At 34.6% G+C, this 12,922-nt stretch overlaps 1 long non-coding RNA gene across 1 annotated transcript in view; it reads left to right on the forward strand.

Annotated features, from left to right (window-relative positions):
- Positions 1-1,330: 1,330 nt before the first annotated feature.
- Positions 1,331-12,922, forward strand: part of LOC142628144 (uncharacterized) — a 17,817-nt gene continuing 6,225 nt past the window's right edge. The window contains exons 1-8 of the long non-coding RNA XR_012842993.1: positions 1,331-1,344; positions 2,597-2,652; positions 2,784-2,905; positions 2,980-3,114; positions 3,211-3,269; positions 4,242-4,335; positions 5,655-5,688; positions 5,808-5,886. This is a non-coding gene — a long non-coding RNA (uncharacterized LOC142628144). The remainder of the gene's footprint in view (positions 1,345-2,596; positions 2,653-2,783; positions 2,906-2,979; positions 3,115-3,210; positions 3,270-4,241; positions 4,336-5,654; positions 5,689-5,807; positions 5,887-12,922) is intronic.

Here is a 12,922-nt window from a genome sequence, read left to right on the forward strand (position 1 = left end):
TATACTTTGCTAAATCAATGCAACTTATTGGAGTGGAAGGATTTAATTCCTTACTGTGTATTCTACATCACTGGAGAGAGATGGTTAGGGCTTCGTTGACAAGGCCAATGGGTGCCTAAGTATGGTATGGAGTACATTTCTGGACTTAATGTGACTTTCTTTTAATATGGATGCTTAATGGTGCAATTGTTAATATCTCTATATTAATGATACCTATTTTTAATTTTATTGTTATTTGTTATGTAATGAGTTCCATGTATTGTGTCACTTTATGATGAATTAGAATATAATAGTCTATATAAGCCAAGTATGTACCCCAAGAAAGGGAGATTATTTTGATGAATAAAGTTTCTTTTGAAATTGAGTCCATTCCATGGTTTGGTGCCGACTCCAGCCAGCCCTAAGTGTTGACTCCTAGTTGTTTTTTATCCTCGCTTGGTGCTATCCAAGCAAGCCTAGGTATTGACTGTTCTCCATGTTAGGAACCTATGAGAAGTAGCTTGACTTAATGCATATGATCCAGCTAGTGCATCGTGTATGCAGCACCAGTAAGCATGAGTAAGTAAAGTTTTGTATCAGTAAGCACCAGTAATGACAACAGTGCAGCATTAACACTTGGTACTAGACACCCGTAGCGTATTATAAGAGGTAGTTTATTAGTAAAGTTTTGTATCATTTTTGTAATTGAAGGTTAGAATCACATGCTTATTAATTGATTGTGTCATGTGCTTACTTGATTAACTAGAAGCCATGTGCTCAACAGTTAATTGTTGAAGAATTTTTTTCACATCAGATAAAGAATATAGATCCTCTTAAACTAGGGTTTGTCTATAATATCATTCTTTTTGTTGGTATCAGTATTCATATTTTGTTACTCGTATGCTCCGTTTTACAAATGTTATGCTCACCAATCTTTTGTTTTTTTCATAAGCCTTTGGTCTTATTTGTTGCCATATTGCATTAGCGACTACCTTCTCAGTCTACAAGCAATTATGCAGAGCAGCTTTTCTTTTGTTTCAAGAGTTCTGATGAAACATTTGTAATTAAATCCCCAGGTAAAATAGTCTAACAGTTCACTGGAATTTCATAGTGAGTTGTGTTGCAAATGAGTTAGTTTGATATTATCTTTCATTTGGAATTTTCAAATTCCTCTGTTATTCTATTTAGTCCCGAGAACATGTTGGAAAACCAACATCAAAAGAGAAATAATTGGAATAGTTGATATCTTTAATTCTCTTTTGTTTATGGTTATAAAACTTATTGTTGTATTCTTATTGCTTTTATCCCCCCTTTTGCTTTTGTAGGGTTGCTAGCAACACAACCCAGCAGATGAGAGAATCAGTGGTTGTATTTACTTTAACTGTGAAACTTATATAATTATCTGTGTTACAGTGTTGGTTGATGTTTGTATTGATCCCCCCCCCTCTTTTTGTTGTGGTTTATTTGTGTGTGATTTAGATTGGTAGTAGATTGAGTTTGAGAAGAAACTATGCAGTCAATGATCATAAATTTGGGGTGGGATTCCTAGGATCTTATGATCAAGGGTTTAATAAATATTTACACTCTTGCTATCTATACGTCTCATATCTTAAAAATCTTTCATTTATAATAAATGTATTTCCTTGGTGGAGCTTTATATACATCTTGGTTTGTGTTTTTTGTATTATATTAATGATTGAATAAAACTATTTAGTACCATTTAAACATATTTCACAATATATTTAATTTTTTTTTTTTGCCTTATAAGAAATATTAAATACCTTATAAATGTCATTAAATATCCATTTTTAAAAGAAAAAAGTATATAAAGTTATAAAGAATTTTACCAACCAAAAAAAAAAAGGTATAATTTTAGGATTTTATCTATACATTCGGCCTTCTAAGATAAAATTACAAAGATAATAATTGTCTTCATAATACCAACATAATTGTAGGATTTTTTCTCTTACCAAGTTTATGAAGCACTTTCGTTTACTAATATCTTTAAATTATATTTTCATTTAATTCAAGGTATTGTTTTCTCTTTAGCTTTTTTCAATTCAGAATTCTTAGCTCTATTAAGATGCTTGGTTATTCTTGGCTCTGTTCAGATTATTGGCTCTTTAGCTTTTTATTATCGATATTATTCTTTTGGTTATTTGTTGTGCTTGCTTTGTAGATAAAATAGAAAAAGTTATTTAGAACAAATTGAATCTTATATTATGGAAACTATATTATTATTTTATAATTTTTGTAATCCATAAATTATTAATACACATTGAATCACTGGATGCTATTAAAAGAGATTTGGATGTCAAATTATAGAATAGTAGGGATTGGTTCTGTCTTTTGATTCACTGGGATAGGTGTCTAATTCAATGATATATAAGTAATTGAAGATGGTTATATAGATAGTGAAAACTGATTAATGATTAGGTTTTACATAATATTAATTTTTTTGCTGATTAATTTGTCGCTTTATGTCGTGGGGTTAATGTCAGATAAAGCATAATTGGTGTAGTTTTGCTGAAGGACTTTAAGGTTAAACTGGAAGCAATTCGACTGGCTCGGTGACTATGTAACTTTAATAATGAGAACAATGCTGGCAATGCAGCAGCTGCTCTTATTGCGTGGTTGGCCCCAAAAGTCAAGGTCTTTTTTGCTGATGGAATGGTAGGTATAAATCACTGGTTGAAGTTTTCTGAGGCAGGAAGCCATTGCCAGGTCTAGCTGAATTGCTCTATTGATATGTAGACTTTTATAGTCTGATTTTTATTTATTTCTTTTATTCTTGTATATAATAGGGATATTCCTGTGACTACCAAAAGAACCTAAAGATGCTGAGCACGAACAAGGGAAGCTTAAAGCTCAAGATAATTTTGAAAATAAGGCCAAAGATGCTGCTGATGATGATGAAGAAGAGAAGGTAAGGATATTATTCATTTCAAATTGTTATCATCTTGTCAATTGAAAGTTAAATTGATCTTTTGGTTCTTACAGAATATGACACTTGAAGGATGCGAGAAGGTGTGTTTTGAGAAAGACCGTGCAGGCAAAGGTCACTCTTGATAAGGATTTTGAGTCAATGCAACTTGTTAAGAAAAAGAAAAAGATGAAAGCCTTGTCATCAAACCGGTGGGTAAACTAGATTGTAGTCCTTTTTTTTTTTTTTTTCATTGGTTGTATGTTATATTTGAATGGTTTGATGTTGCTTTTCTAATGCTAATCCAGAAGTCTTTGGAGAAGCTTAAGAAGAAAAATAGCCTTGAAAAGATGACAAAGCTTAGAAGGTAACTTATGACATTTCCTTCAATGCAATGTGCACAGTTCCCTTACTTTTTTCTAGATCTCTTTATTTCTGCGATAATTGTTCTTGGTTGATATGTATGTGTTTACATACCAAGAAAGAAAAGCTTAAATATGTATTTGCATTGCCAACTTGTTATTTTTTGTCTAACATTTTCTATTAACAATATTAAATCAGTTCTTTACTTTGGTTAGTAAATCTGTCCCGAATTCAACTATATCTGAATCATGTTTATATCACTCCTGATATTTTATGCCGGGCAGCTAAAGTGTACCCTTTCATGGTCAAAATTTATGTTCACTTTGCGATGCTTGATTCATTTTGTTAGGGGAATAGTATCTACACGTTTTCTTCTCTGCACTATAGTCATGCGGTCTTTCTGTTTTATTTATATTTCAGTTCTTTTCTTTGAGCCATTATATCCATGTAGTGCAGAGGCGGATGGCGGTGGGTGGATCTAGGGTTTATCTTAGTATGGTGTTCTCATATAATGCATATGTATTGTTTGCAGTCAATGAACATTAATGAATTCCTAGAGCATCAAAAACATATAACTCCTCAACCTAAGAATTTTCCCTAAGAACACGATATTTGAATGAGCAAAGTTCCTCTCAATTTCTAGTGGAATGGAGATAGTCCATTTTAGTGTTCATATTGTATTTGTTGTATGTAACAGGTATACATGATGATGGCACTAGAGACATCTTTAGATTTGTAATATTTAAAATCTGAACCGGGAAATCAATTCATTTGAGATGGAGAGGATCCTATTCCCATTTCAACTTAATCAGATTTGATCAACTTTTGTTTAAAATGTAATATGTAACATTTAATTAATTTTTACTTCCTTTTCAAAAAATGTGTGGTGTTTGAAGTTCAGGTGTCAATCCTGTTTTTTCAGTTAATTTGTACTTCCTTATTTCCACTTAACTCTGCTCTTCGTAACATAATAAAGTTGCAGGATGTCCACCAGTGTGATTCGCTCACTGAAATGTTGGGGCCAGAGAGTCTTGCAAAGGTTCATCTTGGAGTTGAAACCATTGAAGAAGGTAACAACTGCTTTTTTTTTTTTTATATTTTTTTATTGTGTTTCACTTCCTGTATGGTGATAAAGTTTATCCATCTAGGCAAAAAGAAGTTAATTGTTTTGGCAAATAGCTGTAAATAATTTTGTGCTTGCAGCAGAAAATATTCCGGCGACATTTTTAAGATTCAAAACTTTGTTGTGCATAATAGTACTAACAGTGACTAATAATAATAGAATTTACAATAGTAATAGACCCAATTGAATTTACAATAATAATAGACCTAATAAATGGCTTAGAATTTCTTTTTAATTTGATTAGGATCAGTTGTAACCCAATAGAATTGGTTTTGTTGTAGTATATGAGTCGGATCATTAGGTTTTGTTGTAGTATATCATGCAAGGTGGTTTCCTTTGTGTAGTTTAGGCGAGGAACTATTTTGTGTTAAAATTGGTTGATTGTAATGGCTTGGAGTTTGTTTAGCACTTCTCTGTTTTGCAATGCTATTAAAAGTTCTTTAAATAGTTCTGTGGTGAAAATTGTTGTGCTTTTGTACCATGTTCATGTTAGTAGTTTGTTTATTATTTGCATTATTCTTGTTATGCATTGTCTTGATATGCTCAAAAGTTTTTGAGCTGAGTTCCTAAGATTGTTTTGAGTTTATGTGCTCTATAGTAAGTTAAATCTCATGTAAACGATTTTCATGAACTCCTATGAGCAGTCTCTCTTACCTTATGAAGTTGATGTATCACTTGTTTGTTGCCCCAGCAGTTATTCTCATTTTGATTTTGGTTGCTTTGGGACCTATATGTAGGTTGTTGTGCATGATCTTGCCTTAGAGATTAAAATTTTCAACCTTTGACTTACGTATGAGATGTTTTATAAAACTAAAACCTAGTTTAACTTATTATAAGTAAAAATGATGCACATTTTAGGATGCAGATGGATAGATTACAAACTGTGTAGTGACTTCCACTAAGGTTTCAGATTGCATCTGTTTTCTTTATAGTAACGATTTGACATCTTATCTTGTTAAAAGATTCCTTTGTTTTTAAATTTCTATTTTTACTGGTCATGAAATCAGGTTGATTTTTTTTAAAACGTAGAAGTGAAATTTGATATTGAGCGTGACAGTTGTGGCTTTTGATTTACTTTTCTCTAGCATGTTACTTGAATTCGTTGATGTACAATAGATTAGAATTTATTGCACATGAGATATTGCATATTTTGGTGCTTTGAATATTTCCTACTGGAGTCTCATTTAGAATCAAATGGTTAAGATGAATAGGCACGGAAATTAAAGTGAATGATTAGAATGTTTCCCATCATGAATTTGTTTCCAGTTGAAGCTTATGCATGTGGACTTGGCTAAATGAGGTACTATGATTTAATTTCTTTTCTCTAATCTTGTTGATAGCTGATGATGGGTCGGAATTCTGACCACGTGGTGATTTCTCTACCGTTGATTATGATTGTGTTTTTTTTGGTGATGGCAGCGACGACGAGGACTTGTCCATTGACATCAATACGCTGCTTGACATTCTTGGAGAAGATCCTTAGCCTTCACAATTACAGGTAGGTTCTTCAATATTTTTGCTCTCTAAATTCTATAATTTGATTTTTTGTTTTTTTTGTTTTTTTGTTGAGGAATATTCAATTGTGTAGGTCAAATAGTGCGTAGTAACTAGTCAGCTAGTACTTTAAAAATCCCACCCTAGATAGTAGTGTGTTTCTCTCAATCATTCAATTTATGCTACACTCTGTTTGTCTTAAAGCTTAATTGAGAAGAAACTTCCTCGGAGCATAGCTAAGAAACTTCCTCGGAGCATAGCTATTGATTTGACCTTAAAAGAAATAATCAAAATGGGTTTTAATTGTCGAGGGAGATTTATGAGAAGGGTAAGACTTACGTACAGTTCTTAGGTGCTGTTCTTTAAGTTCCCTTCTTAAGATTTCGCCATGTGAATTTTTTCTTATGCGATGAAAGTGTATTTTTTAATTAAATAGCCACATGACTGAATCTTAAGAGGGGAAATTAAGAAACATCATCTAAGATACTGTACCTAAGTTTTGTCCTTAAGAATTATCACCCTTTGTTGAAATCTCAACTTTTATGAAGTTAGTAGAGCGCATAGTGTTGGTAGTGGAGGTTGTAGAAATGGTGATTTTGGTTTGATTGAAAATTTTATTTGGTATTTGTAGCCTAGCTTTACAATAAACCTTTTATTTTTTAATGGCATTGAATATGGTCATGCATGCTAAGGTGATTTAGTAATTCTTGGATTGATACAAGTGTTATTAGTTTCCTTTATTACATGATAATATTTTGTTTCCTTTTATATCTAAACATGGCAGCCAATGTATTCTTCCTTGCATTGTTTTCTAATTTAACCTCGTGTCTGGACATATATAGCTAAATCGTCCTCGTGGAGTTTGGAAATAAATTCTTGCATTTAATTGGGTAATCAATGACTTGACTAAACTGTGATTGCATGATTTATTTTCTTCCCTTTTTTTATATGGTTGAAATGCATAATACTTTCATTGTACATTGGTCTTGAAGATTTGAATTCAAATTTAAAGTTGATTGATCAATTTAAGGGAAGTCTTGAGAATTAAAGAGGAAATCTTTTCTAATCAATGAGAATTAAATCTTTTGTCAACTCTTTCAAAGATGAGGTTTTGGAAAGAAAGTAATAAAATGCTTTCAATGTTAAAAGATTTTCTTTTGAAAGTTAATTTGATATAAAATTGGGGATGGAATTTGGTAAGTAATAAAATATGGTTGGTTATTAAATGCTCCCATGCTTTGATTATTAAATGCTCACATATCTACATGCTTTAATAATGATATGCTCCTACGTGAACATGCTTTGATGATCACATGCTCCCATATTCTTACATGCATGTATGCTCACATGCTAGTATGCTCTCATGTGCACATGCTTGTGTGCTCCCGTGCGCACATACTTGTGTGCTCTTTTTTGTTGACCATCACATGCTTAATTGTCTTCCACATGATCATTTTTCTGCTTTCTATTTTATTTGTTTCACATGATCTGTAGAGGAACACTAGGGCTTAGATGTATGAGTGGATTCACATAGACCCATAAGATAAACACCACTTGACCATTATCAAGCTATGATATTTGAAAGCCGGCTATGGCTAGGCAAGATTGGGGTGCCTAACCTCTTCCTATCCTGTATCCTAACTCCGGTCTAAGTCTGGTAGGTAGATCTTCGTGGAGTCATGTTTTGGTTCTTGGATCGATAACCAAGTGGTGACTCCTTCGTCTATTTTTAAGTGATGATCACATTCTCGCCCACATGCTCCCATGCTCACATGCTTTGATAATCCCATGGTCCTATGCTAATATTCTTTGATGATCGCATGCTCTCATGTTCACATGCATTGATATTCACATGTTTGATATCCACACACATTTGCACACATTTGGATGATGATGAGTCTATATGCTTGGAGGCATAATTGATCATGCAATTGGACATTCGTGTGCTCAAATGCCTTGACAATTGTGCCTGAATGCTGAGGTGATTAGACGGTAAGAGGTATGTGTACTTGGGTGCTTAAATGCTCATATGCTTGTTTGCGCTATGATCACATGCTTGTATGCTCTTGTGCTAACATGCCTGTATACTCTCATGCTTATGCTTATAGGTTCGAATGCTAACATGCTCTCATGATTTGATGATTCCATATTCCAATGATAACAAGATTTGGTGATGACATGACCCCATACTCATATACTTTGATTATGACATGCTCCCATGCTCACATACATTGATATTTCATACGTTTGATATCCATACACATATGCACCCACTTGGATAATGATATGTCTATAGGCTTAGAGGCTTAAGTGATCGTGTAGTTGGGCGAACATGCACTCAAATTCATTAACAATTGTGCTTGAATGCAAAGTTGATTGGGAGATTAGAAATATGTACACTGGGGGTGCTTAAATGCTTATATACTTGCATGCTCTCATGATCAAAGGCAAATGTTCTCATGCTTTGTTAATTATATGCCCACGTGTGTACTTGCTTTGATAATCACATACTCACGTCTACTTGCTTTAGTGATCACATGCTCCAATGTTTAGATGCTTTGATGTTCAAATTCTTTGATGATCACATGCTTCGATGATCGTATGTTCACATGCCTACATTCTTTAACGATCACATGTCTACTTTCTTGTATAACTTCATGCTCATATGCTTGGATGCTTTGGCGATTACATGAGCCTACGTTCAAATGCTTTGATATTTGCTTGCTCACAAGAATTGATATTCATATGTTTAATATCCACACACATGTGCACACATTAGGATACTAATTTGTCTATAAGCTTGGAGGCTTAGGTGATCATGTAGTTTGACATTCATGTGCTCAAACGTTTTGACGATTTTGGTTGAATGCTGAGGTGATTGGCAGATTTGAGGTATGTGAACATTGGTTCTTAAATGCTCATATGCTTGTATGCTCTAATGATGACATGCTAGTATTCTCTCAAGATCAAATGCTTGTACACTCTCATGCTTAAATGCTTACAGATAAATTGTCACTCCTTCATATGATTTATTTTTTAACCACGTGCATACACTTGAATCACAATGTCTATATGTTCAGAGACTGAAATGCTCATGTAGTTGGATGCTTGGGCACATACATGCTTTGACGATAGTGCTTAAATCCTAAAGTGATGGGACAGTAAGTTTTATGTGTACTTGGATGCAAAAATGCTCATGTGCTTGATGCGAATCTCAATCGACACGCTTTGAGACCCAACAAAAATATTGAAATATTTGCCCAAGAAAGCTAAAATTCAGATTTTTGATAGAAATCCTGACCCAACGTTTATAATTGAAACGCGAACCAAAGGTATAACACCTTGACCCGATGATTATAATGAGTCATGAACTGAAGGTATAAAGTTTGAACGCCATAAGGATGAATCCTTGATAAGTTCACAGTTCCTGAAGAACCAAAGAAGAGCAAAGCCTCACATTTTCTAATTTTTATTCAATAATATATCAAAAAACGTTTACAGACTTCACGACCTATTTAAGGGCTCCAAAAACTTGACAGACAAGAAAATATATTCTAAAATAATTCCTAATTGATATTTTACCATATCAGGAATCAAATTTGACCTAAAAAGCATTAAATGCACCTAAAAACAAGGAAATAAATCACTCAAATAAAAAAAAATGTACTAAATAATAAAATTCTAAATAAAAGTTGATTTGGTCTGAAATTAGCAGATCCAAAATAGGAAAATTGCTAAAAAACGTTCTAAATAATAAAAGCCCTAAATTCAGGTAGATTTGGTCTGAAATAGCAGCTCCATAATAGGAAAAAATCTTCATTAATTGATATAGAGCTGAAAAATTAATCAGCCATTAATCTACGCCATAAATGACTCTCAATTAAGCCAGATTAGCCCTCAATAGCTTGGATTAAATTTATTAGGCCTTCATCTTCCTTTGGGCCAAGCTTGGAATGTCCTGGTTAGAATCAGCCAAAATCTCTTGAATCAGCCCATTAAGTGCTTCTATGATCTTCTTGGATCTTGATCTCATAATAAGCCCAGTTGGAACATGCAATGGATCCTTGAATGCTTGTTGATTCTCATCATTCTCCCTCTTTTCAAAAGGGTTACCTGCATCAAAAGGAGAAAGATCAGAAATATTAAATGTAGCACTAATGTTATACTCACTTGGAAGATCTAACTTGTATGTATTATCATTGATTCTCTCAATGACTTGAAATGGACCATCTCCTCTAGGATGTAGCTTAGACCGCTTACGGGCTGGAAATCTTTCTTTTCTCATATGCACCCAAACCTAATCACCCAGTTCAAAGAGGACTTGTCGACGACCCTTGTTGGCTTTTGTTGCATATTGCTCATTTTTTCTCTCTATATGTTGTCGTACACTTCCATGGAGTTTCTTCACCATCTCAGCCTTCTTTTGACCATCCAAACTAGTCATTTCATTAACTTTCCTTGACCTAGGCAAGCCTAAAACAAAATCCATAGAAATATCGACCCAAGGTGCACTAGGTACCAGTACCGGCACCGCGCATGGACTCATGCTCTCTCTCACATGTCCTTTGGTCAGCAACTTCTCAACTTGCCTTTGAAGTTCTTTTGTCTCCTTTAGATTACTCCTATAGGCTGGTCAGTTAGAAATTGTCGCACCTGGCACAAAATCAATTTGATGCTCTATTCCTCTAATAGGTGGCAATCCACTAGGAACATCATTAGGAAACACGTCCTCATATTCCTGCAACAAAGAGACAACAACACTAGGCAAAGAGTCGTCAAGTTCGTTAGTATTAAAACACACCTCTTTGTACAAGAGTACAAATATAGGCTGGTTTGTATATAAAGCATTCTTGACATTACTCACCCTAGCATAAAAATTCCATTGTTTTTTTGGTTCTCTCTCATTTTTTTCACCCTCAACTGTCTTTTTACTCTTTTTTATGTTTTCACTCTCTTTTTTCTGGGCACTTTCTTTTATTCTTTCACTCTCTTTCTCATCATCTTTTTTTGAACTCTCAATCTCACAATTTTTCAAGTCATTCTCTCTTTTCAGTTTCACTTGATCTTCATACACTTGTCTTGGAGTCAATAGTACAAGAGTAATGGTTTTATTATCTTTAACAAAAGAATACCTATTCTTAAACCCATCATGATTGACCTTCCTTTCAAACTGCCATGGCCTGCCCAATAAAATGTGACCCACTTGCATTGGAACAACATCACAAAGTACTTCATCTTTGTACCTCCGAATTGAAAAAAAAACCAGTACTTGCTTATTTACCTTAACCTCTCTATAATCATTCAACCATTGCAACTTATGTGGTCTAGGGTGTTTTAAGGTAGGTAAATTCAAATTTTCAACTAAAGTAGTGCTAGCCACATTAGTACAGCTCCCCCCATCTATAATCATACTACATATCTTGTTGTTGATGTGGCATCTAGTATGAAAAATGATCTCCCTTTGTTGTTCCATGTCATCCTCTTTGACTTGGGCACTTAAAGCACGCCTAGCCACAAGTGACTCGCCCTCCACTGGATACTCCACATCATCATCACAAGCATCCTCAAGTGATGGAATCTGGTTATCATCTCCCTCGCTTTTAGTTTCCACCTCTCCATCAATACGTGTGATCATGGTCCTCTTATTTGGGCATTGTGAAGTTGTATTACCTACTCCCAAACAACGAAAACACTTAATATCACGATTACGAGTCTGGGATTCATTTTTACCTTTGTTGACACTAGAAGCTTCATCTCTTCTTTTTGGTGGTTCGGTTTTGACTTGAAAACAGCCCCTTCGTCTTTCCTTCCATTTGACCTCCATGAAGCAGAGGAGCCTGGATTTTGAAATGGCCGAGTTCCTTTCCATTTAAGCTGTCATTCCACCTTTATTGCCATGTGCACCATGTCCTCCAACTCCACGTAGTGCTGCAACTCCACCACGTTGGCAATGTCTCGATTCAGCCCATTCAGAAACCTTGCCATGGTAGCTTCTCTAACCTCCTTTACCTTTGCCCGAATCATGGCAATCTCCATCTCCTTGTGGTAGTCATCCACACTCTTCTAGCCTCGAGTAAGACTCTGTAATTTCTGATACAAGTCCCTATAGTAGTGACTAGGAACAAACCGCCTCCTCATGATGGTCTTCATTTCCTCCCAAGTCTCAATAGGTCTCTCATGGTTTCTCCTTCTGTTCATCACAAGTTGATCCCACCATATAATAGCATAGTCAGTAACCTCAATGACAACGAGTTTTACCTTTTTCTCCTCGGAGTAATTGTGGTACTCAAAGATTAACTCCACCTTCTTCTCCCACTCCAAGTATGCTTCTAGATCATTTTTCTCTTGGAACGTTGGTATCTTCATTTTTATGTTTCCTAGGTTTCTGTCAGTCCCATCTTGCCATCTTGGATCTCTTCGGAAACCTCTACCATGCTTTTCTCCCCCTGGCACAAACCTACCCTTATTGTTCAATGAAGCTTGATCTTCTTCATCTTCAAACTCATCCTCGTGGTAATTATCAGAATCATCCATGCGCACACGCCTTTCTTGCCTTCTAGCATTAGGGCCTCTTTGAGGACGCTCCTCACGCAAAGTAGCAATAACAGTGTCTTGCCTATCCATTCGATCCCGAATCTCATTAAACACTACATGATGCGAACCACAATTGACACACTTTGAAACCTAACAAAAATATTGAAATATTTGCCCAAGAAAGCTAAAATTCAGATTTTTTTATAGAAACCCTGACCCAACGTTTATAATTGAAACGCGAACCAAAGGTATAACACCTTGACCCAATGATTATAATGAATTATGAACCGAAGGTATAAAGTTTGAACGCCACAAGGATAAATCCTTGATAAATTCACAGTTCCTGAAAAACCAAAGAAGAGCAAAGCCTCACATTTTCTAATTTTTATTCAATAATATATCAAAAAACATTTACATATTTCACGGCCTATTTAAGGGATCCAAAAACTTGATAGACAAGAAAATATATTCTAAAATAACTCCTAATTGATATTTTACCATATCAG

This window comes from Castanea sativa, chromosome 3 (assembly GCF_040712315.1).
Source record: "Castanea sativa cultivar Marrone di Chiusa Pesio chromosome 3, ASM4071231v1".
Lineage (NCBI taxonomy): Eukaryota > Viridiplantae > Streptophyta > Magnoliopsida > Fagales > Fagaceae > Castanea > Castanea sativa.